Genomic DNA, 27715 nt, shown 5'->3' with positions numbered 1-27715 from the left:
TGCACCGGCGCGCTCCCTTGTAACTGGTTGCGGGAAGATGGTCACGCTCTACCGGAGACGCTGAGGAGCGAGCTCCCGGGGCTTCTTCACGTGGCCGAACCTGTCACTGGTGAAGTAGTTTAGTGTAGTTGTACGGAAGCTGACACCCACACAAAAAGGTAAAAAAAAATGACAGCAAGTGTTTTTTTTCACCCTGTTCAAGGTTTCAAGACACAAGAAGTTACGTCCTTTTCTTTGACTGAAATGCAGACACAGCAGCCGGAAGAAATCACCCGAGCAGAGCCATCTGTTTCAGATGCATTTAACCTAGCGGCTTGTAACATTTTTGAAGGAGGGAATCCCCTGACACCATTTTCCAAATGTGCCTTATGATATTTGTTAACTCTTAAGCAATGGTGGAAAACATGTTTAATAAGACGTTTTGGAAAATGTCAGAAACATCTGTAGGGAAAAACAGGCCGTTTGAGGAAAAACAGGTTAAGCACTATAAGAGGGTCTCGGATTCAGGTTCTAGAGTTCTGTTTCCCTATTACTTCAGGAGTGCAGTGTATGGTACGCTTTAGAGATTTCTTCTCACTCATATGTTTATGATACCCACCCTATGTATCCCCAAATATTTATGGAAAGTTGTAAATTAATACTTTTAAATCATAAGGATAAATTATTTGCATAAGTAAGTCTTAGCCCTTTCTGAAAGGCTTTCTTGAAGTCTAATTTAATCTACGAAGTCCTTACTGAACCTTTCTAATCACCCAGTCTTCTGAACTCTCATTTACTGACTAGAGGACTTTTTTGGTACCCTGGAAATGATCAGTTATTAATGATGTGGGTTAGGGGTGAAGTCACTTGCCCTGTCTGAAAGTCCCCCTAGGACTCTGAGACACAGCAGGTATATTTCAGTTCAGTGCCCATAATTGGCACGTAATTTTTTTATTGTTGTTCATCTTTTTTCTTACACTTTACTAATCTCTCTGGACTGACAGCAAAGCTTTACATTCCTAGCTTCTAACACACACACAGCAGGTGCTCAGAAATGTTGGTTAATAACAATTATTTGAATAAATAAATGTGCCAGCAGGATTTCTTGAGAGACAAAGCAGTGCCAAATAAACCAAAGCAAGGTGTCTTGCAAATTGGAAGTTTATGGAAAATTACACAGTAATGTCAGCATTGCTTCTCTAAACTTGATTATTTTAACAAGTTCTGTCTTTGACTCATTTGCCTTGTGCTACTTCTGGTTTTGTACCTTTCTAATCAGTTATATTTGAAATAGCAGCTCTTTAAAAATACTCTTTTGCATTCTAGTGTGAACAATTTGGGGATTTAATTTTTCCCTATATGTTTATTCAGTTTGCTGAAGTCAGCAGAGACCACAGTAAATTTAGTATTATTACAGACTTGTTTCTGGGGGTGTCAGTGTTGAAGATAATGGGTTAGTTTTAAGTTTGAAGGTCTGCTGATGATAAAATGCTTTTTCTTTATTATGTTAAGAGATCATGATGACCTGGCCTATCTGAAAAAGAGTGGCAGAAGTTTGTGTAGAGATGTTTTGGGCCCGTGTAGTTTCAAAATAAAATTGGTTAACTTTTCCTAACCAGCATCTACCCTCATCAGGCAACTTAACAAAGGTGTTGATGTATATGCTTTTGTCTGCCTTATTACAACGCTAGTTTCCAAGTAGAATGGTATTCTAGTTCTCAGTGTTCTCTTCTTACTACCCTAACTAGTGATTTAAAAATAAATCAGACACCAAGGGGGCAGAGCAGCGGGGGGTGGGGTGGGGTGGTGGTGTGATGAATTGGGCGATTGGGATTGACATGTATACACTGATGTGTATAAAATGGATGACTAATAAGAACCCGCAGTATAAAAAAATAAATAAAATTAAATTCAAAAATTAAAAAAAAAGTCAGATCATTTATTCCTTGCTTAAAGCTCTCCAGTTCCATCACAATAAGCAGAAGTCTATGCTCCTTATCAAGACTTACAACACCCTACACATTCTGGCCTCTGCCTGCCTTTCTGACATCAGCCTACTACTCACTCATGCTCATTCCAATCACACTCATCTTTTTGCTGTTTCTTAAGCATGCCAATTTTGTGTTTTTACTGATTCATATTTTTATTGAATCAAATTTTGTTGATTAATGTTTAGTCACTGTTACACTGTTCGTAGTAGAAACTACCTTATAAGTAGGAAGTCTGCTTTTAGGCTAAACCATAAGGTATTTCGACTGAGATTATTTTGAGTCTTTATTCAAAATTTAGGTCTCACATATTTTCTCCATAATATTAATAGCAAGGCTTTATGTCTATGTATGTATAAGACACAGTAGTACCTAAAACAGGAACTACTTTGTTCAGAAACCTGTCTATAATGGCCCCTATTTACTTCCTCTGTCCACTTGGGGTGCAAATATTGATTAAGCCCATCTGGATGGTGTATTTTTTTCTTAGCAATACCTGAATGGTTTCTTTAAGTACTTTCTAATGTTGGACGAGCAATACTGGCATTTTTAGTGAGACAGTGCTTTGTTGTGCCGACATAATATTGCAGGATATTTAGCATCTTTAGCCCCTGCCTGCTAAATGCCAGTAGAATCCCCTAATCGTGAAGACAATCAACTGCCCTCATGTATTGCCAGATAGTCTTTGGTGAGATACTGTCCCTAGTTGAGAACTACTCAAGATTTCATCAAGAAAATAAAAGGAGTAGTTGAAAACAATGAAACAGTACATACACACGCACACACACACACACACACACCCCAACATCAACACTGCAGTGCTCTAATGTTTTAGATTCTTTCTTCCTTGGTTATGCTGATTTTGTTGTTAACTACAGATTTTCTTCTGCGTCCTATCAGCATCCTTGCCAGACAGTTTCCACTGGTCACTTTTTTAAAGAATTATTTATTTATTCATTTGGCTGCGCCGGGTATTAGTTGCGTCATCGGGATCTAGTTCCCTGACCAGGGATCGAACCCAGGCCCCCTGCGTTGGGATTGCGGAGTCTTAACCACTGGACCACCAGGGACATCTCGGTCACTTTCTTATAACAGCACCGATATGCAAATTGAGGTGAGATTTCTGCTTTTATTTCTGCCACTTAGTCTTTAAGCTGTGGAGAGGTGCTGTGATGTAGTATATGGAATATTAGCTTTTTCCCTTGCTAGTTTTATGGATTTGAGTAGTTAATCTCTCTGAAACTTACTTTCCTTTTATAAAATATGCTGTGTGAGGATTAAATGAAATGTTTCTAAAGTGACCAAAAAGTTACCAGAGCTCAGTACTTATCAATTCCCTCTTATCTGTAGGTCTGTTCCCCTGGTTACTGATTAAGAGTTAGGGTCTTTGGGGTTAGACCAGTTGGTTAGAATTCTGGCCCTGCTGCTTACTAACTGTATGACAATAGACAAGTTGGTAAGCTTTTCTAAGACTCAGCTTATCCATCTATAAAATGGGGTATAATAGTACTTGCTTCATATGTATATTATGAGGATTAAATGAGTTAATTTCCAGAATTAGTGGCTAGCATATAGTAAGCTCTCATTAAATATTAACTGTTGTTACTATTTTCTGTTAAACAAATCCATGAAATATATGGGGTCTTCAGGATGTGGCTTCTCTCCATTGTGAATATGCTCTTCTGCAGACAAACATGGTAAATAGAAAATGTCTGTGGAACTCCCTGGATACAGAGGCATTTTAGGCTTCCTAGGCTTTGGGTTGGGAGCTGACTGGAAAACTCCCCTGGTACTCAAAAGCTGTCCCTTTGCTGCCTTGATGGGATTTTACTATTTATTTCATACCTACTGGTGGTTACGTTTATGTTTAAAATATATTCTCCATTCAGTTATTGTCACATCATTGATTCATCATGTTAGGTCCAAAGGGTTTTGAAAATGTGATTAGGAGGGTCTAGATACGGGTGAATAGCTCCAAGAAATCAGTCAGCTGGAATGAACTCTGTGGCCACCCCAAGAAAACCCAGCAAACAAACAAAGACTCTTAATTCCTTTTGAATTCTAATTACAACAGCTAGTCTATAACTCTGCACTGCTTTTTCTATAAATTGCAGCAAAGGAAATGACAGCATTAGAAGATTTGCTAAGAGGGAATTATAATAACTGAGACTGTAGGCTCAGAGGAATGTATTACTCTTGATAGATTGTTATGGGATACTTAATTGCAGAGCTTGCAGGACAGAAGGAAATACTTTTGTATTACCCCTGAGAGATGGCACTGTGTTGAACATGGTACCAAGATTTTTGCCTTACCTCCTTGGCTTCAGTAAGGTCCACTGTTTGAAGAGGATAAACATTATTCTTACAACCCCTACTTAGAACTAATTTGCTTATACTCATGGATGAAGGAACTCTATTTTCCCAGATAGCTTCAAAAAATCATGTTTGTTTCTTTTAAAGTTTGTCTTTGACTTATAAGTCAAGAGTCATATAATTGGTTTTCATTAGTTTATATTGTATACTGTAACTGGAAATGTCAACTCAGGGTTTACTAGTATTAAGTAATGTAGAGGCAGGGATTAATTTCTGGGATACAGTGAATATAATGATCTCCTCCACTCCTTTGACCTGAAGCTGCTTTTTGATTTCTGACGTTCTTGCAAACCATCTTAATGAACTGTTATTTCTTAGCTATAACTCAGATTTAGATGTTTTGTCCAGATCACTGACCAGGACAATGACTGCCATGTTGTACATGTGTAGTTCCCTCTTCTAAAAGAGATGATCATTTCCTTAGCAGTACTAGGGAGATGAGCAGCTTCTTCTGTGCCAAGCGTCTGCTAGCTACAAGTTCTGCCTGTGAACATCTCTGATAGCAACGTGAACCACAGCTCTTCTGAAGCAGTGCCACATTCCATCTCCCCTGACGTTGCCCCGCCCAAGCTGTCTGAATGCTTCTGCAGGCTTTTATATAGTTCCTCTTTTGGCATTAAGTGTCTAGTGTTATCAGATCCAAAATGTAGTCTTTCAATTCGGAAGAACCTAAGCTTACACTATCCTTCACTGAAACAGAGATCACTGGTAGCCGATGATACTCAGAGACAAAGAACCTTACTTTAGACACTTGTCTGAGTGGTGGAGGTCAAAATTTCACAAGTCAATTGTTACTGAAAAGTGGTTTCAGAGAAGAATGAAGAAGTGGCTTCTGCTTATTTTATAACTGTTAGAAGTGGGGCATTGGTAGGCCCTGAAGGAAGGCACTTCTGGTATCAATCAGAGAAGGCATGATAGGCTGACATCAAGATTTTGCAGTCACTGATTTGTGTCAGGAAGTTCATACAACCCAGACTTCCTCATTAGCAATTGAACCAAGCCAAGTGAGTGGAGACATTTTATTGGAGCTTCACAATTAAAAAAGGCCAACCCAGAGTTAATCAGTATTTCCCATCAGTAATAGGACATTCATCACTGAGACTGTTACATTAGAGCCAACTAAGCTAACAGGATGAGATACGCTGCACTTTCCAGAGCTATTCAGCTGCTGCTGAATCTAAACATTCTGGTGTCAGTATCTTACAGACATGAATGGGCAAGCTGCAGAAGGTCATTTTTGACATGGTTCCTGGCACCATCTAGAGCCCGTTGCCGATGTAACCTTGATTTCCACTGATGAACCTCAGTAATCTGTGGGAGTCAGTCACACACACACAAGCCTATGGTGTCCAGGAAGCAGAGGAACCACACCCACAGGCACTGACAGATTCAAATTTAACATTTCTGGGCTTCCAGGAGCAGGCTAAGAATACCTGGACGGGACAAATTTATAGTTTTGAAAAGTTGTGAAATTATCTTTTTATGTAGTACTTTATCCATGGTAATGGACTGATTAAAAACATTGGCTTTGGATATGTCATCAGTTGGCCCATCTCTGCCACTTACTAACTCAGTGAATTTGTACAAATTATCTAACTTCTTTAAACTTGAGTTTTCTCATCTGTAATGAGAAAATCACCAATCTTTTGTAGGACTCCCACTGTAGATTAAATGAAGTGACACATAAAATGCTCAATATGGTCAGTGTCTATAACTCTCATAGATATGAGGCTAGCTGATCAGATAATATTTAAGTGCTGCACAAGGAAATTTAAACTGAGGATTATCTTGCCTCATGGGAGGGTGAAAAAATATTTCTCATGGGAAAAAATATTTTCTTAGAAAACATGGTTTCATGATACATAGGCTAGGACTGATTGATTGATTTATATTTAATAAACACTTAAATAGTGACTAATATGTGTCAGGAACTATTCCACACATTAACAAATGTAAATCCATTTACTCCTTAAAATAATCCTGTGAGGGAGACACTATTATTATCCCCTGTTACAGGTGAGGAAACTGAGGCATGGTTAAGTAATTTATCTAAGGTCACATAAGTGAGTGGTAGAATCAGGTTATGAACCCAGGAAATCTGACAAAGACTGACTCTTAGTCATTGCCCACATGGTTTCATGTGGAAAATGTCCACAGTATCAAACGGCATTTTAATTATCTTTGAAATAAGGTACTCTAGTGTTGCTTAGGAAGCCTAACTGTGGTGAGTCACTGAAGAGTTGTTGGTGTTTATATACTTCCCCTCTAGGCCCTAGTTTGGTGAATGAATGAATACCAGTATTCACCTAATTTGTTAATTGAGTTTGACTTAGATTTAATAGGTATATACAAAAAATGTTTTTTAAAAATTAAGGGATGTTTGACTGAGGCTCAGAAGAGCACTTACTGATGGGCACAGACATCATATATCAAAGAACATAGATTGTGATGTGTTGGCAAATCTCAACTATCATGAAATCACTGAAGTCCATATAATATACAAGATTCAGAAAGGAAGAAAAGAAAGTCAGAAGAGCCTTTTGAAAATCTTTGCTTAGAAGTGAAAAACTTAAACTAGTCATTGCAAAAGTGTAGAGAAGTTATTAACAATTTAGTATGTGCAATTCATAAGGAAATAATAATTCCTGTGTATAGACTAGGGGCTCATTATGATTAAGCACTGGTAACCATGGAGACAGACAGCATGAAATTTATAAAATTAAAAACATACCAGATAGAAAATGCAGGTAGCATAGGAGAGTGAATCATGCCCCAACTGGTCTTTGCGTGATTTCTCTTAAGTCTAAAGACTTAAAAAATTTCTATCTGGCCATTTTCTGAGTAAAATCACTCATTTTTCAAATCCTGAATTTCTTCTCTGGATATCTTAACTTGTTCTTTGAAAATGCTTTTTATCTAGAGTCAGTTTAGACATGATAGAATGTGTTGGGGTAGAGTTTTTATAGGTAAGAAATATCTTGGAAGTGGTAACGTTTAGATTGATCTTGGGAACTTATATGAGTACCTGAACCTTTTATGTAGATATTTACTGTGAATTTTCAGTTGACATGTTGTAAGTGATTGGTCACTTTAGTTTTTAAATCTGTTTCTTTTGCTAAATCATATAGATGGTCCAGGTAGAGAACTTTATGGTATAACACCAGTTTCTGTCATGGAATGATTTCTTCATCCATGAAATTGTGAGCTAGAGAGCAACAATAAAGTTGCTTTACTCTTGCCTGTAATATTTTGATTGTTTATAAATCTATTCCCTGACAACAGGTTACTTGCCTGTAGATATTCTAAAAGTGGCATTGTTTGAATTTAAAATCTTCATGAATAAAAAATTATGACAAAAAGATCTTACTTTCTGGAAGAGTGACTTTACTCAAGGAGGTTGCCAGATTTTCTATTCAAAGGAAAATTCTTTATTTAAAAAATGGAGTAGATTATGTTTTAAAAACTGATTGCAGCTGGTTCGGTTGAGGAAAAAGTCCCAAACAATGCTCTTCACAGTTTCATTTGATTGTGATTTGGACCCACTTTAATGCATTTTAAGCTCTCATTTGTCAAGAGAGTTAAAATAAGTCACTGAACTCAATCTGACAGTCAAAGTGAAGCACTGCTTTTGTGAGCATGCCTATCAACACTACTGCATATTAAAGTGAATGTGGTGTGCTGCATAAGAGTGGAGACATAACCCTTTCATCTGCTCTGCTTTAGTAGAATACTCAACATACCTTTTGGTCACCAGGCTTTTAAAGGGACCTCAAGAGACAACAGAGAGCCCAGGGATGAGTGACAGAGTTAATTCAAGTGATCCAAAAATTGGTCCTGGAAGAGGGTTCTAAAAAATGTATTATGTGGTTCACTTGCATCCCAATTACATGGGGAGTTTATTTAAAAATGCAGATTTCTAAAACAGGTTCTCTAGGTAGTTCTTAGGTTCATCAGCTCTTAGAACCTTTGTCGTTGGGGAGAATAAGTTATTGGGCCTGATTATTTGGGAAGAGGAAACATAGAGGCAACTGAACAACGATCTTTAACTTAATAATAAGTTTATTAAGACCCAATTTGAATTATCCATCTTGCTCTCATGGACCCCTTTTCAACTGCTGATGAAGCAGGAAATACAAATATTTCTTGCTATTTGTTCATGTTTCAAGTGGCATTTTTTCTCATTATTTCTTATAGACTTACCTGTCTCTCTCTAAAATTTACTTTTTTAAAATATAAAGTCAATATATCTTATGTTATCTGATACGGAAATAATAGAAGAAAGAAAACAAAAATATTTAATATATATATTTATGTACACACAAATATATTCATAATAAAATAAGTAGAATACAAAAAAGAAACTTTTTTTAAAAATTTAATTTTATTTTTTAAACAGCAGGTTCTTATTAGTTATCCATTTTATACATGTTAGTATATATATGTCAATCCCAATCTCCCAAACTCTAAAACTTACTTTTTTAAAAAATGTATAAAACATTCTGATGATTTCCATCTTTAGAATTGTAGAAACATCTCATTCCTCAGAGAAAACAAAGCCTTTCCTAGCAGTAAAAGGGACTCAGCCACAAAATGGACAGTATCAGCAGCTTTAAAACATAATAATGCAGTTGTGATGTTCACGTGGTTACTTTTTACAACAATCTTCTGTTAAAGATTAGGACAAAGCATTAAATGCAACTCGCGTTGCATTTAATTAAAAGGTGATCAGAAAGGTATTGTGTGGTTGGTTCCTAACGTGTAGCTTTCTGGTGATTCAACATTAACCAAGGATTGAATTTTTAAAGCCTTGGACCTATCTTCCCTAAACATTTCTTCTCTCAGTAGGTGTTTGGAAGGGAAATGGATAACCTGGAGTGCTGGTATTCTAAATTGCTGGCTGAAGGCCCATCCATATGCTTTGGAACTGCGACCAGCAGGTAGCAAGATAGTTCTGAAAATTGAGTAGCTCTAACAAGTGTTCTTGCCCACACAGTTACAGCTGGATAAAGTGGGGCTTGGGCCCAGGTCTTACCTCTTTCAGTTATCTCTCACTAATTTCTCATACTGTTCCAAGTATTATAATATCCTTGTAGTAGCATTACATAAATATTTATTGAGTAAATGAATAACTTGTCAACTGAAAAAAATGCACAACGTGAGAATTGTGAGTTAAGTTTTATTTGGGGCAAAATGAGGACTATAGACTCGGAGACAGCCTCTCAGATAGCTCTGAGGAATTGCTCCAAAGAGGTAGAGGAGGAGAGGTCAATATATATATGGTTTTGGCGAGAGGGGATACGTGCAATCAGGCACACATTTTGGCAGAAGGTGGCTGCTAGTCATGAAGAGCAGATGTCTCTGTTAGTGATTTTAGTGCTTTTCTGGATATGAGAAGATACAAGAAATTGGTCTCATAAAATCTTCTCTTGAAAATATCTAACTATCTGAAGGCCTGTTGTGCCAGTTTTTCCCAGAGCACAGAGTGCTTCATTCCTGATCTCCACCCTGAACTCCTTTCAGGGCATGTTGAGGGTCAGCGACTGCAGTGGCTAGTGACTTCATCCTTGTAGAGGCAGATGGTGAGCAGCAGTCTTTAGTTGACACACTAAGACTAAAGTTTTAGTCAACATAAAGCTCAGTTTGAATCAATATGTGTGACATAGCCATGGAAACAGTGAATGTAATCATGGGCTGCAGGAATAGATGTGTAGTATCTCGAATGGAGAGGGGAAGTTCTGCTTTGCTCTTTCCACTTTGGGCCAAGTCTAGCAATATAGTGTTCTTTTATGGGTTCCCCACTTTCAGAGAAACATTAACAAACTGGATATTAACCAGGACTGTGCTATGATAACACTAGAATCGTTAGTTGAAAAACATAGTTGAAAGACTATGGGATGTAAAGGAAAGGACTCATTGAGACTAACTAGTATTTTTGATAGCTCATCCCATAGGAGAGGCCTTAAACTAAAGGGAAGGAATTGGAGTTGTTCTGGATTGCCAGTGGGTGACAGAGATAGAGAGGCAAGTATTAGCTCAATATAAGGGAAAGCTTTCTAATGTTTTAAGAGAAATGGCTACCTTGGTGAGCAGTGAATTCTTGATCAGTCAGTAGGCTGGCTTAATGAACACTTTACATGATGTAGAAAGGATTCAAACTTCAAAAGGATGATTAGTTTACATGTCCTTGAAGGTTCCGTCTGAACTTGACATTCTCTCATTCTCTTATCTCCTCCTCTTACCACCCAAGTCTTATGCTAGTTGTCTGGTGCTCATTTTAAGAGTTTATTCAAGAGTCTCTGAGACACTGCTATTTCTCTTTTCAAAGGCTTTATTCTTAGTATTTCTTTCTTTATTTCAAATAGGAAGGGAAAATGGACTTCTTTCTCTATTTCTGAAAAGAAAACTTTGTTAATGATTTCTTAATATTTATAAATACATAAGTATATATGATATATTGTTAATATTGTTCATATTTTATCACCAGTCTGTGTAACTGATACTGTTCCCTAAACTATTGCGTAATACTAAAGTGAACAGATGAAAAGTGGGTTCTGTATATTTTATTCAGACCAGCGAAAGTTTATAATCTGAGGATCAAGATAAAAGCTTATTCAAGCTTTTGAATGTGATGTGTCCCGAAAATGGATTTGTTGTGGAATACCTACAAAATGCTTCCTGCCATTAGTCAGAATGATCTTAACAGACTTGTGGATATCAAGTCATTGTACTGTACATTTGTACATTTCTGGGTGATTAAATCTTGGGCCAAAGTAAGTTTTCATATTTCTTCTTATTCTAAATTTCAAATTGTGCTTTCCTGGGAAATGAACTATTTTGATTTAATTTCTGAATGAGTAAATCCATGAAACATTGGACATCAAAGTACAGTTGACCCTTGGGCAACATGGATTTGAACTGCGTGGGTCCACTTATACGTAGATTTTTTCCAGTAAATGTATTGGAAAGTTTTGTGGAGATTTGTGACAATTTGATAAAGCTCTCAGATGAACTGTGTAGCCCAGAAGTATAGAAAAAAATTAAGCAAAAATATGTCATGAATACATAAAATACACGTAGATACAAGCCTCTTTTATCATTTAATACCATAAAATGTACACAAATCTATTATAAAAATTATCAGAACTTACACATACACTTACAGACTGTACATGGCACCATTTGCAGTTGAGAGAAATGTAAACAAATGTCAAGATGCAGTTTTAAATTATAAGCATATAGGGACTTCCCTGGTGGTTCTGTGGTTAAGATTCCATGCTTCCACTGCAGGGGGCATGGATTCGATCTCTGGTCAGGCAACTAAGATCCCGCATGCCGCGGCTAAAATAATTATAACTGTATAAAATCTGTAGTACATTATTGTCCTAATGTAATAATCTCATAGCCACCTCTTGTTGCTATTGTGGTGAGCTTGTTTTGTAGCAAGAACTGTATTAGAAATTTTTGTGTTTTCTTAAAGTAACAATGTTTCCTATACTGTATTATGAATGTGACCATAATACTGTATGCCATGAAAGTTTTATAACAATTCATTCCTTAGCATATAGGCTAGGCTACTGTGAAGCACTCCTATAGATTACACTAGGCTACTCTAAAGCAATTATATTGCTGCTTCATTATTAATACATGAATCATTATACCTGTAAATAAAAATGAATTTCTCTTTCAATATTTATTTATTTATATGGTTGTACCAGGTCTTAGTTGTGGCAGGCAGGCTCCTTAGTTGCGGCATGTGGGCTCCTTAGTTGTGGCATGGGAACTCTTAATTGTGGCATGCATGTGGGATCTAGTTCCCTGACCAGGGATCGAACCCAGGCCCCCTGCATTGGGAGCATGGAGTCTTCACCACTGTGCTACCAGGGAAGTCCCTATCTTTTTGTTTTTGATGTCTGGTGTTAGTATTATGTATAACATCTACAGTGTTTTATACCATATAATAGAGTATTGATGTAGGTACTGACAGACAGTTCATCTTGTCAACAGTTGATGTAAACTTATGGCATCTATAAATGCAGTATAGTACTGTAAATTTTCCTTATGGTTTTCTTACTGTTTTTTCTTTAGCTTACTTTATTGTAAGAATACAGTATATAATACATATAACATACAAAATATGTGTAAATCAACTGTTTATGTTACTGGTAGGACTTCCAGTCAGCAGTAGGCTATTAGTAGTTAAGATTTTGGGGAGTCAGAAATTTTCAACTGCATATGAGTTGGTTCCCTTAACCCCTGTGTCATTCAAGGGTCAATAGTATATTTGACTTTTGAGCATGTGAGTACCAAAATATGTGCAGTGTGCTGATCTGGAAACATGTTGACCCTGCTTATCATACTGTCTAGGTGCTTAGCTACTCAGGGAAGCAAAGCCTGAAAAAACACCAAGGTTAAATTTTTGGTGTCTTCTTTTCTAAACAATTCTTTGGAATCAGTTGTTTAGGTAAGAGATTTTCTCCCTGGATTGCCAGAGAGTTTGGGAAGGAAATGTTCAAATTATTTTTAAAATTAATTTCCTCTTGAAAGTAAGAAATACAGATTTACTAATATTTATCACGTGGTTTAACACTGGTGCCCTTACACTGCCAACTTGTCAAATAATCATGTGTTCTAAAGAGTCTCCCAGCTATTCTAGGAAGAGTGAGAGTCAACCATAGTGCCCATATTTATTAGTTCACTTTCAACATATAATTGTTTACTGTAGTGTTTGTCTTTCTGGTTAAGTAGATGACCATATCGTGCTATCTGGTTTTGATTAACTTTAAAAGATTCTTGCAAAAAAACCATGGGTTAAATATAATACTAACCACTCAAAGGATTGTAAAATGAATTTCATGATTTAATAAACACAGCCAATAATGTGCCTCATCTATTTGGATCTTTTTATCTTTGTTTAGCATTTTATTTTTAGCTTATGACAATCATAATTGAATTTAGAACCATACTTTTGAATCATAGCATCAATAAATGTTAAGCTAAGTTTGAGAGAAATGATGTATATTTGATTGCATTGATCTTTATTTTAGAATTTTTATTAAGAATATTTTAGGGGCTTCCCTGGTGGCGCAGTGGTTGAGAGTCCGCCTGCCGATGCAGGGGACACAGGTTCATGCCCCGGTCCGGGAAGATCCCACATGCCGCAGAGCGGCTAGGCCCGTGAGCCATGGCTGCTGAGCCTGTGTGTCCGGAGCCTGTGCTCCGCAACGGGAGAGGCCACAACAGTGAGAGGCCCGCGTACCGCAAAAAAAAAAAAAAAAAAAAGAATATTTTAGTATGAGGAAAAATTTTTGGACCACTAGTTAATAAACTGAAGTTATGTAAAGTTTTAATTTCATTTTTGTTTTATTTTTATAATACTTCTATTATTGTGTTTTTGAAATGTACCTACTAGCACAGTAATGGATATAATTTATATATTATATATATGAATATTTAAAACACTTTTACTCATAAAAGTACATAGTTCAGTTGACCCTTGGATAACAGATATTCAAACTGCACAAGTCCACTTATAAGCAGATTTCTTTCAATAAATATACAGTTGGCTCTCCACATATTGCTGGTTCTGAATCTGCTGGTTCTGCATGCATGGATACAGAGGGCCCACTATGGGACTTAGGCATACTTGGATCATGGTATCCATGGTGGGTCCTGGAACCAATTCCCTGTGAATGCTGAGGGACAACTGTAGAAAAATCTAGAAAAACTAGTCTAGGTTTGATACACTGGGAGTGAAAGAGAAAGACACATATCATTTTATTTTTCCCGTAAAACATAAAAGAATGGATCTCTGCCTCCACTTGCATCTTCCTTTCCCCAACAGGAATAGGGCCTTGTCATTCAGTTATAGGAAACTACTTTTAAGTTAGTGATTCTATTTGTACTTGACAGAAATTTCTACTTAAAGGAAACAGATTTATTTTTGTGGGCAAGCCTCCTTTTCTGTTTGGCAGTTTGCATCTATATATAAAAATTATATTTTCTTAAAAGGATAGCACATCAGCATTTGCTGTTGTACCGTGATCTATTTAGTTTTTGTGTCCATATGCTCTAGAAGAGAAACTTAGGTTTGTATCAACTAAGACAAATGAGACTACAGTTAGGCAGACCAACTGATTTAATTTCTACTCTTCAAAATGGTGACACCAAAACAACAACAACAAAACTCAAAAAACAAAAACAAAAAAACAAAGACAAAAAAGAAAAAACAAAGACCTCAAAACCTAGGATCTTTTCATATCCTTTGGATTGAGAAGTGAATGGAATAAATGAATCAGTTGATTTCATGGCAACCTTTCTTTCATTTCCAAAGGAGATTTTAAGAGATTGATTGAGAACATAAAAAGTAGATTCTATTCTAATAATTCTTTTATATTTTGATCAGAAAAGGCCTGAATCTTTATAAGTCCAACAAAAGTACATTTCCCCTATCTTTGAGAACATAGAGATCTACTGTGGACAAATCATTTTTATTCTCCTTTTCTTCTTATGCTCTTTTAATTAGAATTTCATCTAGAATATTTTTTCTCTTATAATTGGGTGATGATAAAATTATCCAGTAATTTTTGCCAAACATTCAAAATTGTTGAGGATAAAGGGTAAAGTAAGATAACCTATAGTACCAATGAGTTGGTTCCTAAATCTTCTTACAATTAAATGGGAACTGGAGTCAGTTAATGGTGGATTAAATTTTAGATCTTGTCTTTGCCTCAGTTAATAGGATGACATCTGTAACAAAAGACCAAGACCGATACCAAGACCTATGAAGTCAGCAAAATTACTGTATACTAGTATATTTGCCTTTCATAGTTACTGACTTGAGTCTTAGATTAGGCTGCCTGGAAGTAGATTCTCAGATGAAGAGGTTTTCTGAGAAGTCGTCTCCAGAAATGCATCTGTAAGGAAGTGAGAAAAGGAGGATCAGGAAGCGGGAGAACCTGACCCACAGTGCAACTGAGGCATCAGTAGAGCCTTTAGGGAGCTCTTGAGCTGGGATGTTCCTTCAGAGATACTCTATATTGAAGCAAAGATGTTTTTGTTCCTTTGTATGAGTAGCTCATTGACTGTGAGCTCTCCCCTGAGAGGGAGCTTAACTTTAAGTGAGGCAGTTCTTTGTGGCCAAGGGCATTTCTCTGTGAGGGACACAAATGTGAACTGTCAAAAGATGGTATTCCCAACAGCTGAGGGAAGGATGAGGAAGGAATCTGGGTGGAGCATCCAGTACCAATTATACTTGGTAAGGTAGCACAGTATTCTGCACTCAGCCATACAGGATGTAGAATAGCAGCTTGGCTGGGAAGGTGAGTCCTTGTGGATTATGGCTTCTCTTACTGGCAGGATTAATTAGAACTGTGCTTACTGTGGACCATCAAAGCAAACAGAGAATATTCACATTTTACCCCCCTTCCTCACCCATCACCTTCCTCACCCATCATCCTGAAAATCAAAGCTTAGGTACTGTGTTTGACAGTTGAACCTTAGATTTTTTTATCCAAGAGATTCTTCTAAATTGGACAGATACAGAGTTTATATTGATGCTGACTGACTTATAACAGAATTAAGCTTTCACATTAGGAACTCCTAAGTCTTGGGTCACCTTGAATTTTTTGTTCTAAATTTTTTTCATTAGATAACTAGTTTCATGTTAATCATTGAGAAAGTGGTAATGTTTCTTTTGATTGAATTTGCTTTCAGTTATCACATTTGTTTACATTCAGATAACACTAAGCATGTTACAGCTGTGCAATTCTCTACCCTCTGTTAACCAGGCAGTTCTTAATCACTGTGAAAAGGAAGCAGTTGATAAATTTTCAGACAGTTTTGTGTCACTGAGATGACCCTGAAACAATAAAGGTTGATTTTTATATTAATAAAACTAGAGTGAGCTCTTGCAAACTCAAACCTTGGTTTTCTGGTAAATATAAACCCATATATTTTTATATTTATAGGACTTGGCTTTAATGATATCAGGGTCTCTGTCAACCCTTAATAGTATAAAGTTAAAATTGCCTAGTTTATGTGTGTCCAAGTAGTTAAATGTGGGATGCAAAGCTAAGCAGCTTGGTTCATTGTTAGTTAAGTTGGATCTTTATACACATATGCTACAGTAAAACCAACAGTCATGCAACAAAATGATTTGAATTAAAAATTTTTTTCCAACAAATACTTACTGATGTGTTGGGGAAGCTAAAAGTGAACACTGACTGATGATAATCAATTTCTGTGGGAGTGCCAAGCAGGTAAGGTAGAAGGCATCCTGGAGGAACTAACATCTGAGATGAATCCTTTAGATTGAGTAAGTTTCAGCCATGTTAAAGGCAGGGATATGGCAGGGAGGATTTTCTAGTAAGAGGGGGCAACAGGTGCAAAGGCCTTAGAGCTTGGCTGTAGTTCATGATAGTGAAAACAGACTGTTTTTGTAAGGGTCAGTAAGGTGAAGAGAAGTTGAGATAAGCAGGGGTCTGATTACAGAAACATATATTGTGAGCATACAAGACTATCCTAAGAACATGGGGGAGCCACTGAAGTGTCTTTAACAGGAATAACTTGACCAGATTTGCATTTTTGATTGATTACTCTAGCTGGTGAGCAGACGGAAAGGCTATGAGTAGAGGCATCAAGGTCAGTGAGGAGACAAGGAAGAGATCGTGGAGACCCAGATTGTGTGGAGACATTGAGATGGTAGGAAGTGGACAGATTTGAGAGTATTAGCAAGAATAGTGGGTCTTGGTAACTTATTGGATATTAGAAGATAAAAAACAAAGGTGACATGCCTAAGCTTTTGATGTAGACACCTAGATAGATAAGAAACAGAATTTTTTCTCTGTGGGTAGGTGATGTGAAGAAGTGACAGGTTTACTCTGGATGATGATCCATTGGTGTTCCAGTGTAGCCTGAGATAGGGATTGCGGTACATGTAGACCTACTAGCACCCATTTTTTTTCACTATTGGAGAAAAGAAAAGACAATCTGGAGAGATGGAGAAAGGGAGAGAGAGGGAGGGAGGGAGGAAGGAAGGAGGGAAGGAAGAAAGGAAGGGGACCTAATGAATTTTTTTTAAAGCCTCATTTTACTAGTCGTCAGTTGGAGGTACATAAATAACATCAGATGAGTGCAGCCAGTATATTAGCGTTATCATTGCTACCAGTAGGGATTAGCCTGCATGACACAGAGAGAGGGAGTTCCTTTGTAGGTCATGCTTTGAGAAACTGCAAAAGACATCCTGACTTCTGCTTCTTTTGAATCCTTTTGTTTGTGAAAACACCTCAGTTTGGTGAGAGGGCATTGTAGGGAACAGTTGACTTGTATGGTATGCTGGTATATATTTCAAATACTTTTAGCAATGGGAATAGTATTGCCTGTTTGGGGGCTATTCTGTGATAAGTGGAGTCTCTAATTTTTTTTTAATTAAAATTTTTATTGAAGTATAATTGACTTAAAATATTACATTAGTTTCAGGTGTGCAACATAGTGATTCAGTATTTTTATACATTACAAAATGATCACCATGATAAATATAGTTACCATCGGTCACAATACAAAGGTATTACAATATTATTTAATTTAAAATTTTTAAATTCATTCTTTTTGCGGTGCGTGGGCCTCTCACTGCTGTGGCCTCTCCTGTTGTGGAGCACAGGCTCCGGATGTGCAGGCTCAACGGCCATGGCTCACGGTCCCATCCACTCCGCGGCATGTGGGATCTTCCCAGACCGGGGCACGAACCCATGTCCCCTGCATCGGCAGGCGGACTCTCAACCACTGCACCACCAGGGAAGCCCTACAATATTATTGACTGTATTCCCCATGCAGTACATTACATCCCTCTGGCTTATTTACTTGATAACTGGAAGGTTATACCTCTCTTAATCTCCCTCACCTATTTCACTCATCCCCTCACTTCCCTCCACTGTGGCAACCACCAGTTTGTTCTCTGTATCTGTGTTTGTTTCTGTTTTGTTATGTTTATTTGTTTTAGATTCCACATATAAATGAAATCATACAGTATTTGTATTTCTGTGTGTGACTTGTTTCACTTAGCATAATACCCTCTAGGTGCATCCATGTTGTCGCAAATGGCAAGGTTTCATTCTTTTTTATAGCTGAGTAATATTCCGTTGCATACTACATCTTCTTTATCCATTCATCTATCAATGGACACTTAGGTCCCAGCATGGCTGTCTGCATGACCTGGTGGGTCCTGGGGCTGGTACTGTCCCATTGGTGGGCAGGTAAGCCCCTAACACTGATAGGCTAGAAGGAGGACTCCAAAATGGTGCATGCCAGCACCAGTGTCTGCCTGGTAGATCAAGCTCCCAAAATTGACTGCCACCAGTGTTTATGTCCTCGGGGGAGTCTCAGTTGCCTCCCACCTCTCTAGGAAGCTTTCCAAGATTAGCAAGTTGTCTAACCCAAGCTCCTTTCAAATTACGGTCTCTGTGCTGGGACTGGGAGCATGTGAGCTTTTGTGTGCCTCGAGTCTCTCATTTCCAACAGCCCTTTGGCTCTCCTGTATATAAGCCCTGCTGGCTTTCAAAGTCAGATGTTATAGGGGCTTGTCTTCCTGGTGCAGGACCCAGGGGAGCTGGGGAGCCTGATGTGGAGGTGGAGCTCAGATCCCTTGCTTCCTAGGGAGAACCTCCACAGTTGTGATTATCTTCCCATTTGTGGTCGCCTACCCAGGGGTGTGGGTATTGATAACATAGTGTCTCTGCCCCTCCTACCCAGCTCATTGTGGTTCCTTTTTTATATCTTTAGTTGAGGAAAATCTTTTCTGCTAGTCTTCAGCTTGTTCTCATAGACAGTTGTTCTGTAAATAGTTGTAATTTTGGTGTGCCTGTGGGAGGAGGTGTGCTCAGGGCCTTCCTACTCTGCCATCTTGGCTACGCCCCAGGACTCTCATTTCTTTTTGTATGCTTAAGGAAATATGTAGGACAATTAAAAATACATTTTTAAAAGCAACAGAAATAACACCATCACTAAAATATCTGGTAGAATTTATTACGAGAAATTGTTTCTTTCCTGTGTTGAGGAGAAAACAATATTTTCACCCTTGAGACATTTATGAGATCCATTAATTTCCCTTTGAATTTCTTTTTTGTTAATTTGTATTTTTCCGGTGTCGAAGCTGGTCAATTTGTGCTAAAGGCCTTTTCTTTTGCATTTATATCACTTGAAATATATACACCATATGCTAAAATGTTTGTGTAAAGGTTTATGATACACACATTGTCATTTTTATATGTGACTGCCATAGATTTTTATTTTCCATTTTATCAAACCCTTTTGCCTCATGTCATCCTGACCATTACCTGGCACACAAGACACAAGCAGCAATTCACAAGCATTGTAAACCTTCATAAACTACTCAGCAAGTTTCGGGGTGAGTCATCTTTCCCAGTTGAAACTTCAGGTACTTATTTTCCCTCTGGGGAACTGTAGAAGTACAATGGGATGAATAAACATGCTACTATGTGTGAAAAAGCAGGACTCTTTAGGCCTTAGCCTACTGTCTTCTGATGTCATAACTCCAGTTTTTTTTTTTTTTTTTTTTTTTTTTGCAGGTACTGAATATGTGACAGCTCTGTATCCATCTGTCTTCATTTTGGCATGTGGTCAGAGATTTTGATGCTCCTGAATGTGGGATTTGGACTGGGGATGGCTGGTCATGAGAAATAAAGAGTTTTTGGTTCCCGATTCCAAGTAAGTCACCTTCATATAATGAGAACCTATTATTTTATCCTGGGAGACATAGTCTTTACTAAATCATGGTAAAATTATGCCAAATAACACTTACCTTCATAGTCCCTCTGATCTGTTTATATTCTAACCATTCTCACTATGTTTCATTATAGTAAGTGGAGAACTGTCACTATAATTATTCTGTGCAATTTCATGATTAATGTGTACAACTAATTAAAATGATTTTATTAGACATTTTTTCCTCTAGATAAATCATTTTATTTTTTTAAGGAAAAATACTTCTAAACTGCCCTATAAAGAATATTGAGATTATTCAAAATCAAAGAACTAGATTTGTAGCCTATGTTGTTGTGTTGAAAACAGTATGTTAAATGAACTTGAAAATCTGTGATCAATTTCAGCAACTGAATTTCCTTTTTTCTTGTTTAATTGTTAGGGACAGCAGTAGAAATTTGACTTTAGAAGGGAATGAATAGCCATTTCCAGAAAGATGCTTGAGATTTAGGAATTGTTTGCATAGATGTTGTATATTAAACAGGTTAAACAAAGGTGTTCTTTTTCAAGTCTGAGAGTTTATATTCATGAATAATATTGCTTTTCTGACATTGGGCATTGCATTTAGAAAAAAATAATGTCTCTATAAACACATTTGTCAAAAAAAGGTACTTTTGTTCACAAAGATCAATATTTGTGACTGAGGCAGTGAGGCTTTTAAACATAAGTTGTTATGAGGTGATTTAAAATCCTTTAGAAGAGCAGTAGGAACTGCCTGATGCACATAGCCATAACTGTGAATCTCAAGATAACATCCTACAATTATAGGAAATGCTAGGTTTCAGGGTATACCTAATAGACTTATATACTTCTCCAGGCATACTGAGCTCTGACTCTGTGCCTCAAGGTGGAGCTAGATGGAGTGTGATGGTGTGGCCACAGACAGCACTATAAAACCAAAGCACTTCTTGTAGATTTATTGCAGATCACTATCTTGTTCCCCACCTTCATCTTTTTGTGACCTCACTTTCCCACTTGTGCTTTGGTGTTTTAATGGAGGAACTAGCAGCTAACAAATTCCTGCTCTACTTTTGATACCTTCAGGGGTCCACATATTTATCTTCCCCCCCCCCCCACCTCCTCTGCATAATTCATTGAAACTGTTTGTTCTGTTGTGTTCCTGCCACACTACACTGGAGAAACATTTACGTCAAGTAATACATGATCCACTGGAAGTGTCTGCTCATTTCTTCAGATTCAGTTTGGGGCATCTTTTCCTTCAACCCTTCTTTGATCTCCCGAGGTTGGGGATAACTATTCCTGCCTTGGATCCCCAGAGCATGTTGTACCTGTTTCTTTCATAACCACATAACCCTTTATTGCGCTTGTCTTGTTCTTCACTCCCACTCCAGACTGCAGGTTCTTCTAGGATGGGAAGTGTGTCTCAATCATTTTTAATGCTACTGGGCCTAGCACCATGCGTAACCAGTTCAGAAGGACAAATGCATACATTTATGCTGTCTCTTTTCCTGAATAAATTATTTTAAAAAGGAAATGCTGATGGATAGGGAGGTAGGCATATTCAGTTCATCACCAAGTTCTGCCTATTTTGCCATTTAGACATGTCTTATTTCCTAGTTTTCCATCTTGTTCTCTCCACCCAAGTTCAAGTTCTCATTCTCTTTCTGTTGTATTTTAAAATGGTCTCCTTACTGTACTGTATACTTACAAATTATTAGAATAAATTCATGTTGTTTGTTTTTTACAGTAATAATAATAATAATAATAACGACGACTGTCTCCTAATGGACTCCCTTCCCTTTAGTCTTAACTGACATTCATCCTCCAAATAGCTGGCATAATCTGAAGACATTCTTCCATAGTTTATAGGATAAATTCTAAGAGCCTAGCATGTTACACAAGACTTTTTGTGGTCTGGCCCATAATTCTCTAATTTCATCTCTTGTTATTTCCTGCTTCAGTCATACGGTACTTATATGGTCCCATACAGGGCAGTTTCTTGCCTTTGCCTTGCTCTCAATTTTCCTGTTGCAAAAAATGCTCCTCTTCAGTCTACTTTTCTGGCAAACTCCTACTCATATGCAGTATACTGTAGAGGTTAAGAGAGAATAGGTTCATATCCTGGCTCTACCACTTGTTTATAAATGGTTTAAGTTGCTCACTTCTCTGTGCTTCAATTTTTCTCAACTGTAAATCAGGGCTAATAATAGTATCTGCCTAGTAAGTACATAAATGTAAGCTATTGTTGTTTCTTTTATTCCTTTAGTCTTAACAAAGAATTCTGCTCCTCCAGGAAATCTTCCAGGATTTTCCAGGATGGATTAACTTTCCTTCCTATGTACTCCATAACTTCTTCTGCAAGTCTCTATTCTTGGACTCACCACATTTGGTTGAAATGGTTTCTTTCTATAACTGCCTCCTCACCAGACCAGAACTACTTGAAGGAAGAAATCATGTTTTACTTAGTTTTTTATCTTCAGCACAACACTTGCTAAGTAAATGTTTGATGAATGAATGAGTTGTATAGTGGGAAGAATTCATGCTTTGGAGTCAGACAGATGTGTTCAAATCCAGTACTTACTATCTGCATCTGTAGAGAAGTAGCTTAGTTTCTTTCACACTGTTTCTTTATGTATAAACAGGGATTATACCACCCCCTCCTTTTTTTTAGATTAGTGATAGTATGTAGAGTCTACTGCAGTGCCTGAAATAATGTTGTTATTAGTATTATCTTGAAAATGTATAATAATTTTATCTCAGAGTTAGTAGGAAGATACATTTTTTCCCCCTGAAGAATCATCTTAACTCTAAAGAATATATACTCTATTGCTTGTGTTTTTCTAAAGCTCATCTCTTGTTTAATTTCCCATGAAGTATCCATGGCCTCTTGAATACCTGCATTGTCCGTAACACTCAGTGGATACTTAGCTTTTTTTACCATTTTTTTACCAATTTTACCAACCTCTGTATGTTTGTTTTGTCTGTGCAAATAGATTGTAAGCCTTTTGAGGACAATAATCATATCTTACATATCATTTAGTTGTCTTCCTATCTTCCCTGTCCATTGCTCTTACCCCGTCTTCCTAACAGAGATCTCTATATAAATAACAGGTCAATAAATGTTGATCTATGATGATAGAGGACCAAGAGCAGGCAGCAGCAACTGGAATGTTTTGTCTCTGGGAAGGTGCATCTCATTTGAAGTAGAATCTCGGCCAACAGTTAATGCAAAGATTGCACTGGATGTGAAGGGGGGAACATTAAAAGAAGTATAAGATATGGTCCCTTCTCTGCAGGAACTGACAATCTATTTGGCAAGATAAAGCATGCCCAAACTGAAATGTTAAGGAGTAACACTGGACAGAATGTGATTAGGTCTACACAGTGTTCAGAGGAAGAAAAATTAGTAATTCATGCAGGTGAGGCTGAAGTCAAGAGATTGTTGGGAGACTCAAAGGCAAAAAAGGCAAAACCTCATGGATATTTGAATACCTGTGATGTGCCAGACATTGTGATGAATCTGTGTTGTGCGTGTGTGTGTTTGTATGTGTGTGTGTGCCTGCACATGTGATAGGAACTTTATATTCATTCATTCATTCATTCAGTAAACATTTTTTTAAATTGTGGTAAACAACACAGAACATAAAATTTACCATTGTATCTGTTTAAGTGTACAGTTCAGTAGTGTTAAATGTATTCACATTGCTGTGCAACAGATTTCCAGAACTTGTTACATCTTGCAGAACTGAAACTCTATACCAACTAAACAACAACTCCCCATTTCTTCCCTCTCCTTGAACTTGTGTGGTTTTTTCTAATTCCTACAACAAAATGTGAGATAATGTTAGGGATTCCATTCCACAAGGAATTAAGTGAGGCTTAGAGGTTTAAGAAAATTTCCCGAGGTCTTAGAGTTAATAAAGGTAGAACCTCATGAGCCATGGTCTGGAAGGGAATGAACTATTAGGAACCCACAATTTTAGGCAAGATTGTGGAAGAGCTATATTTTGATTTTTTGTAAGAGTTGGTTTTTATGGGCCATTCAGGGCCACGGTGGCTCTTGCCTCTAAAATGTGCCATAACGCATCTGATACTGCTCTGCTTTCAGTAATTCTACCTAGGCCTTAGGTGTCTGATGTCTGGAATGTTGCTGAGGAAAATGGCTGCTGGATAGAGAACATCAGGAAAATGATAGTGAGTTCCTATGTCTGCTTTTTGGGCATGTGATCCTCCTGGCCACAAGGTATTGAAGACAATTCTTTGGGGTGAAAGGTGTTGGATCAAGTATGAAACATTGCTAGAACTGTTTGCGAAGTGGAAGGAAGGAACTTGAATGTGTCTTAATGGAAAGCCAGCCTATTGGATTGATGGTGGCAAGGGCAAGGAAGTGTGTAGGTGATATTTTTTGCCAGATTTTCAGGATGACAGGGAGGAATGGAAGTGAAAATACAACAGCCAAAATATGGTCCCCAACTTAGAAGATTTCCCTGTTGATTGAGGCCTTATAAATAGACTTTTCCTGCTGAGATATATTCTGGCAATAGATTAGGCCACACATGGGGTTCTACAATGTAGTTGTTTAAGGAAGGCACCAGAGGTGGCAGATGTACTTGGAAGGATGAATCAGGAGTGGAAACCATTAATTGTGAAAAAATACATTTTATTTTTCAGGCACTATGTGAAGTACTTTATATATATTTTGTCTAATTCTCAAAACATCTTGTGGTAGGCATTATTGTCCTTATTTGACAAACTGTGTCTCCAAAAGGTAAATAATTTGCGCTAGATTGCTGGGATGCTTATTTAAACTATCATCTCTCAGTTTCAAAGCCACTCTTCTATACTTTGCTTTTTGATACTGGGGCTGGGCGTCTGCAAATCACATTTCTGCTTTGTCAATTGGTTTAACTCTGTCATTGGAGGTGCTAGAGGGAGACTGCAAGCAGGAGGAAGTAGATGGAACATGCTTCTTCCTCTTTGCTCTTATTTTCTGTTTTTCTTCCTATTTGTTTTCTATTGGCTTTTTTTCCCCCCGTGAGTGTCACCCCAGCAGTGCTTCTTTACCTCTGTAGCAGCAGTTTGTTCCAATAGCAGCAGTTGAGTCCAATTTGCAGTTTTTTCCCAACACCCATAGAGCCAACCCTTAAAGACCCCAGTAGCAGCTGGATAGCTCCCCATTTTCAGAGTTCTGGGACATCTCCTCCCCAGGTCTGGGATGCCTCCTACTTCTGAGCTCAGGGACCTAGCACCATCTGAGTATCTCCTCTTCTCAGAAATCTGAGTTTCAACCCCATGGGGTCTGTCCTCCAGTCTTCTAACAGTTAATAATTCCCAGTTCTTCCTTTATTTCTCCAAACTCAGTGATGGCAGTTGCATCTTGCAGTTACTATCTCTGTGATAACTTAGAGTTCTCTTTTTGTCTTTTCAATAGCTAATTAACAACTTTTACTGAATTAACAATTCTTTTTTGTACAGTATAGTGATTCACGATTTTTAAAGGTTATATTCCATTTATAGTTCTTATAAAATATTGTCTATATTCCCCATGTTGTACAATATATCTTGGTAGCTTATTTTATACATAAATAGTTTGTACCTCTTAATCCGCTACCCCTTTATTGCCTCTCCCCGCTTCCCTCTTCTCACTGGTAACCACTAGTTTGTTCTCCACATCTGTGAGTCTGATTCTTTTTTGTTATATTCACTAGCTTGTTGAAAGACAAACACTATATGATATCAGTTATATGTGGAATCTAAAAAATACAACAAACTAGTGAATATAACAATTCTTTATATTACTTTCTGTTTAAATAAATGATGTGATTTCAGTCTCTTGGTTGGATCATGAAACAAGTATATAACTACTCATCATCATCATCACCTTGTCCTCCATTTATTATTTAATATATGTTTATAAGGTCATAGAACTACATTTCTTTTCTTGCTACTGATCTGGCTGCCTGTGGGCTGGAGCAGAATTTTTCATGGGCACAGGCAGTTCAATCTTGCTAACACTGGTAGTGTCCAACAGCCCTGTCTTGATGAAGTTTTTTAACCTAAATATTCACCACTACTCAAGCCCCGAAGCAATTCCATCAAAGCTCTTTACAAGGGCAGGGATGATGCTTGTTTTTCCCTGTTGAATCCATAGGGCCAGGAACAGTGTCTAGCAATGTTTTGTAGGTGTTTAGTATGAATTTGTGAACAAAGGATTGGATAAATGAATGAATGAATGAATGAGCAAGGCTCAGCTAGAACTTTGTCTTTTCTAGTGGATAGATTCTAGAAATTGACTTCCTGGATTTCTGACTTTATACCTGATTTACACTTCTGTTTCCGTCTGGAACCCAGGATGTTTGACTGAGGCATGACTGCCATTCTAGAATTTGTCCATCTCACACTTCTTCCTTTCACTATTTACACCTTTGCGCTAGTGGCTGGGGATTTACTTCCAACCAGGTGGACCTTCCTTGAATCATGGTATTGCTATGGTCTCTGCCTGCTGCTGGGCTCCACTCGAAATGTCTCTGTGGAAGTAACCTCACCCTGAGCACTGGGGCAGTCCTCTTTGTCATTAGGATTTGCGTAGTAGCCAACCTCTCATGCTGTATACTTCCAGCTGCGTGAGCTCTATCTGCCCCTGTCCCAACCCCAGCCTCTTGCCCACCCTTACCCCCCCTGGGATCCTGGCCCATGCTCTTCTCACTGCGTACCTTTGGAGATTCTACATGTCATGTGGTTAAGCCTCTACAGTTTAGGATGTTTATATTTCAGATATTTTTTTCACTGGTGCTTATTATATGCAGCACAAGCCAATTAAACACTTTCTCCTTAACCTCACCTCAGAGGTGAAATAAAATTCACTTTTGTGTTTAAATGTTTCCCGGTCACTTTTATGCTTGAATAAACTTTTCCTGGGTATATGACTATTAAAGCAAGGGTACATTAATATACATCCCTATGTTTATATTTAAACATGACTTAATATTATTTCCCCTCAAATTGGGGTCAAACATGATTTTGTGTAAGATTTAAAAATGAATATCTCATGTTCTGTCTTCACTTTTTATTGTTTCTACTGTTTTTACTTTATCATGCAGAGAAGAACCATTCATGGATGGTTCTTCTTGGTATCACGTTGCTGACTTCTTTCTGGTTTTGTCTTCTCTACCTGTAATATCAGAGAGTGGTAGAAATTTCTGCATGACTCAGAATGTTAGAAAGCCTCATATCATAGTAATACAACATAACAGCATATCCTGAGCAGATTTTTCTTTTAATAATCAGAGTTCTGGTTGTCAGGTTGTACTAGAAAGCTTTTCAGGGTGGGATGCCTTTGAAGTAACCACACAACTGCTTCTCCTCTCTTTCCTCTGTGATTACTGTTGTTTTGGAATGAATAAATAGATGATTGATTTCATGGCCAGATGCAACAATGAGACCTCACAGAACAGAGTTAGTTGGAACACAGAAGTGGAGTAGAACCACAAGGTTCTACCCACAAGAGCAGATAGGGGAAGATATTAGCAGGAAATTACCCAATGAAATCTCAACAAATAGATTATGGTTAGCTGGGAAGTGTGTAGCAGGTAGTGGGGACCCAACAGTGAGGTCTGGAGAATAGGCACTACTGCCTAAGA

At 37.7% G+C, this 27715-nt stretch overlaps 1 long non-coding RNA gene across 1 annotated transcript; it reads left to right on the top strand.

Moving 5' to 3' along the window:
• The first annotated feature begins 23 nt into the window (after positions 1-23).
• LOC117201340 (uncharacterized) lies at positions 24-26956 on the top strand. Its single transcript, XR_007479436.1, has 3 exons — positions 24-158; positions 19922-20060; positions 22342-26956. It is a non-coding gene; the product is annotated as an uncharacterized LOC117201340 (long non-coding RNA).
• Positions 26957-27715: the final 759 nt, after the last annotated feature.

The sequence above is a fragment of the Orcinus orca genome, chromosome 9 (assembly GCF_937001465.1).
Source record: "Orcinus orca chromosome 9, mOrcOrc1.1, whole genome shotgun sequence".
Taxonomy (NCBI): Eukaryota; Metazoa; Chordata; class Mammalia; order Artiodactyla; family Delphinidae; genus Orcinus; species Orcinus orca.
Note: the sequence above shows the minus strand (reverse complement) of the source record. Positions and strands in the feature narration are given on the sequence as shown.